The 5,218-nt window shown below is 39.1% G+C and overlaps 1 pseudogene; it reads left to right on the plus strand.

The window, feature by feature from the left end:
• The first annotated feature begins 788 nt into the window (after positions 1–788).
• On the plus strand, positions 789–1,443 carry LOC113922319 (annotated as a pseudogene).
• Positions 1,444–5,218: the final 3,775 nt, after the last annotated feature.

Genomic DNA, 5,218 nt, shown 5'->3' on the forward strand with positions numbered 1-5,218 from the left:
AGATAATTCTTTTTCTTTTAGATTTATTTACTTACTTGAGAGAGGGAGAGAGAGAATACTCAAGCAGATTCCCCACTGAGTGTGGAGCCCAATGTGGGGCTGGATCCCAGGACCCTGAGATCATGACCTGAGCCGAAATCAAGAGTTGGACACTTAACCACCTGAGCCACCCAGGCACCCCAAAGATAATTGACTTTCAATGCAAAATTAATAGCAATGTATTGTGGGGTTTATAACATCTGAAGAACTAAGATGTGTGGCCACAGTAGCATAAAGAATGGGAAGGAAGAAATGGAAATATATATAAGTGGTGTAATATTGCTAGAAGAAAGACTGTATTACCTTAAAAATATGTACACTGTAAAGCAACCACCACTAAAAATAACCACAAAAAGTGATAGCTAATATATCAACAAAGTAAATAAAACGATATCATAAAAAATGCTCAGTTAATCCAAAAGAAAGCAGAAAAGGAGAAAAGGGAAATGAAGAACCTAGGGAACATAGAGAAAACAAATTGCAAGGTGATAGACTTAAACCCAATTGTACCAATACCTACATGAAATGTAAATGGTACAAACGTCCGCTTAAAAACAGTCACTGTCAGATTGGATAAGAAAGCAAGAGCCGACTATACGCTGCCTAGAAGAACCACCTTTAATACAAAGAAAACGGGTTGAAAGTAAAAGAGTGGGGCTTACGACAGAGGCTGGAGCCATGCCACCTGGGACGTGTGGGGTTTCTCTAGGAGAAAGGCCACCTGTTACACAGAATCATGCAGTCGTGGAATGTGGCCAATTTTTCAGAGTAGAGAAAACTCATTAATGAAAACCAGTTGCCCAGTCAGCTTGGAGGAACTACGTTGACTCAGTGTTTTTTAGTGGAAACTGGATGTGACAAATATGAGAATGATCCAAAATTAGAAAGAACTGAAAAAAGAAAAGCTATTCCTGGGTTGGCATAATAACCATGTGCAGAGATAAACTACCAAAGTATGAAGAAAATGTTCCTCTAGGAACATTAGAGGCTGTTATTGGGAAATAACAGATGAATTAGAGACGTTACTTGCGCAGAGAAACAGAAGTTTTATCTTGAGACAAGGATTAAGATACTTTATAAAGAACGTCTATACTTGGACGATGCAATTCAGTATATCTGTGATGGAAGTGGATATTTGGATGTAGGGGATGAAGATTTCAAACTGATTCGGATTTGTATGGCACGAGCGGATGTAACGCGTCCCGGAAGGACTTATTACCGCTTCATCCTGGATGAATGGAGCTTTGGGAGAGCAAGGAAGCTGTTTGTTGGAGAACCAGTATTGCTATATACAATGGACCAGCTGACCATTTTGATGCTCAAGGACAGCTCATGAAATTTGGGGCACAAACAAACAGCATTGCGGTGCTCCCTCAAAACCAACAAACTCTTCAGGAGTCCTAAATGTAATCATTAAGTGGAAACTTAATAATTTCCTGCTCACTTTTACATCGTAAACTTGAAGCTAGGCTCTTTCTCCTTGGTTAGATTATTTGATCAGATTTCTTTAATGAAACAAAACTGATTTTGACATGAGATAAACTATGAATAGGTGGATACATTACATTTATGAAATTCATTATGATTCATTTTCTCTAACTAAATCAAGAAGGGTTGTTCAGTAGACCTGTTAGTATACACATCCAACTATAACCCGCGTGAAAGCTTAATCTCCCAAATTATGATGACTTAGAATATTTTATCTGAATATTATTCTTAGGCTTTAAGTCAAATATCAGTCGACACCATCACTTCCCTATAGGGAATAATGGATAGATAACATAAGTAACCAAATATAAGATACTTCTGCCCATCACCCTTCTTTTCTCTTTAGGTTGAGGCTCTGGGGAGAAAGCCAATCGTTGGACACACTCAATTACTTAAACGATTTTTCCTGTTCAAAAGAAAACAATGGTCTTAATTTTATGCAAATGAATGCCCACACCCTAAATTCAGGCATGTTTCATACTTTTGTCTGGTTCCTTAAAAATCACCTTTCTGCTGAGTCTTTGTTTCAGGCTCCGTGTATCTCTGTGACAAACAAGTGGCTCCACCTTGGAGCCAAGTGCCAAGGCTAAATCCCACCATTGCTGGGAGATAGCAGTGCCACATTCCTTGATGTTTATGTTCCAAAAGAGATGGCTTCCGGGACCTTGAGGTTGTAAAGCTGGCAAAAACCTTACCTAGCCTTTGCAAAAATTTACGTATCTGTCAAAGGGAGAGAGAAAGGATTCACAAACATTAGGCTTCTCACAGAAATGCTCTTACAGGAGAGGAAGGGATTGAAGCCTCTTTCCCCTCTGGCATATGGAAAATTCTAAATGTTTTTATTTACCCCTACTGTGTCCAGAAACCAGGTGGACAAGGGGACATCACTGTGGAGAATGGATGAGGAGGAAGGCTAAGGACCAAGACTAAGTCAAGTCCCTTCTCCCAATCATCACAAGGATACGGAAATGCCTTTCTTATATGTCCAGGTGTTTATCTAGAAAAGGAGCCAGGGTGGAGAAGGAAATCTCAAGTTCTGAGCATTTATCCTGATAACATCGAGTTTCCTTAAGACACTGCTTAAAATAGTGGATAGAACTGAGTTTATTAGACTGTGCTATGTTGTTCTTTTGCTAGTCAGTGGGGTAGGAACCCATGGGAAAAAAAAAACAGAGCAGTTAGTTATGAAAAAAAGGGGGGAGAACCTGGGTGGCTCAGTTGGTTAAGCGTTGGACTCTCCATGCTCAGGTCATGATCTCAGGGTCGTGAGTGTGGAGCCTGCTTAAGATTCTCTCTCTCTCCCTCTCCCTCTGCCCCTGCCCACCCCAGCTTGTATTGGCTGGCTCACTGTCTCTCTCTCTCTCTCAAGAAACAAGCAAACAAACAAACAAAAAACAACAGAGCAGTTATGAAAAACAAGGAAGTTACATTTTCTTGACCACTTTGGATTTGATGCATAGATTTGTGTTTCTGCTGGATAGCTGTCCATAATTCACTTGCACCATTATTTTAAATTTGCATAATTGGTCGTGGCTTGGCTCACGTGTGAGAAAATCAAATCAAACCATAGCAAACCAAACCAAAGAAACATTTGAGTACAGGATGAGTCACTTAAAAGTCATATATGCATGACTGAAGTATGAAATAAATATATACATTTAAGAGCTAATATCATGTCTTGAAGACTGTGGACAGAGCTTAATATAAAAAATTATTATGGTTTCATTTGCCATTTTCCAGGACTCTCCTTCTCTCTGCATGCAAACAAACAAAAATAAAAAATTGTGTTATCATACATATCCTACCCTTTCAGAGAGGAAGAACAAATATTACATTGAAATATTTGTTCAAAATTTGGCTTAAACAGACCTCCAAACATTGAAGGTTCACTGCAAAAGGGATAAATGTTGGTTAAAGTAACCGATGGAGAAAACAAAGATTAAGTGGAATTGTATTTAAGCAAAAAAAAAAAAAAAAAAAAAAGACATTGTTTCAGAACTAGCAGCATAGAATGGAGCTCCCCTGGGCAATGCTTTTGGTGTAATTATTTTAAGCTTCCTATTAAAAACGGTGCCCTCCGGAGATTCGGTTTGCTTGTTGCATCCCAGCTGAGAGAAACTCACACTAATGGCCTTTTCAGCTTCCTATTTTGGGTCCAAAACGCATGATACTGAGTGTAGCTGAACTTTTCCAAAGGACTGGGTTATCAAACCTATTTTCCTTTTAGAAGCAGTGAATCCAATTTCCTGGGAAGTCTAGAATAAACTGCACAGAAATAGCTGGGATTTTTACATTAAAAGAGCAGTAATTGGACTGTATGCACACAGCTTCCTAGGACCATGTGACTCCACACTATTCAGAGAGGGTTGTGTTCAATTCACATAAGTCATAGTCCCTTTGCTCAAGACATTGCAGTCAGTTGATTACAGAAAGGAGATAAACACATTCTGCAGGCATGCGTGGAGGCTTGGAGCTGTCTAGTCTTAAGAGCTGGTCCTTGATTTGTTTTGTTCAGAAACAGTAAGGGAATTTAAATTTATGCACAAAGCCTCTCCCATTCAAGAATTTTGAGAAGTCCTTGGGCGCCTGGGTGGCTCAGTCGTTAAGCGTCTGCCTTCGGCTCAGGTCATGATCCCGGGGTCCTGGGATTGAGGCCTGCATCGGGCTCCCTGCTCCTTGGGAGCCTGCTTCTCCCTCTGCCTCTCTCTCTCTGTCTTTCATAAATAAATAAATAAAATCTTTAAAAAAAAAAAAGGATTTTGAGAAGTCCTCAAAAATGAATCACACTCTTTTAATAAGTTTTACAGAAAAAAAATCCACTGCCAAACTCAAACTCCTAGACAAATCAGGAGACTTGAGTTATTGAACTTTGTTTTGGTTCTTGGTCAAAGATGATTTTGTTATTTTTAAAAAGTGAGCAACTGCCCGTCCAGAAATATCTCACAACTTTGAATATTAAAAACATTTCTCTGCTTTACTGCTTGATTTAGAAAGTATTTGCTGATAAAACTCTTTGTTGTTGTTGTTGTTGTTGTTGTTGTTGTTGTATTCTATAATGAGGGGGACACATCCTCCTACTCACAGCCTAAAGACTTGGATAAGTTCCCAAGTTCATTGTTGGCTCCAGGGTGTGTCTCTGGGGCAGTGAAAGACATACTTAAAAAAGAGAGAAAGAGACAGAGAGAGAGCACGCAATAAAGGTTTAGATAGTCCTGGCCAAATAGGAGATAGAGAGATTTTTAAAAAATAGCTCTAGACGGTGCTCGGTACTCAGTGGGAAACTCAATATTGATTAATGGCAGACCATCTTTTGCTGGAACCTATGTAGTGAAAGAAACTTTTAAGTAAAATACTTAAAATATAAAGTAAAAGCTACATGGTAGAGACTCCTGTGATTACTTTGCTCAAAGAACATTTGTAATTTCATTCCAAATTCTGCTTCTAAGAGATTAAAACTCACTGTTGTTACAAATTAAAGCCCACCATTATGGTTGAAAATCAGAAAGGCCTTAAAATTTTTAAGTGGGTAAGAGAGATTCCACACTTAATTTTTAGTGGCTACAGCTCCTGAGAAATTTTGGAAATGGGAGAGGGGAGTAGTGAGAGGAATGACTGACAATGTGATTCGAGGCCTATCACTAAAGCACACTTAACACTAAGCTCCCCTGTGCAACTCTACCCTATGCACCAA

The sequence above is a fragment of the Zalophus californianus genome, chromosome 9 (assembly GCF_009762305.2).
Source record: "Zalophus californianus isolate mZalCal1 chromosome 9, mZalCal1.pri.v2, whole genome shotgun sequence".
Classification (NCBI taxonomy): Eukaryota; Metazoa; Chordata; class Mammalia; order Carnivora; family Otariidae; genus Zalophus; species Zalophus californianus.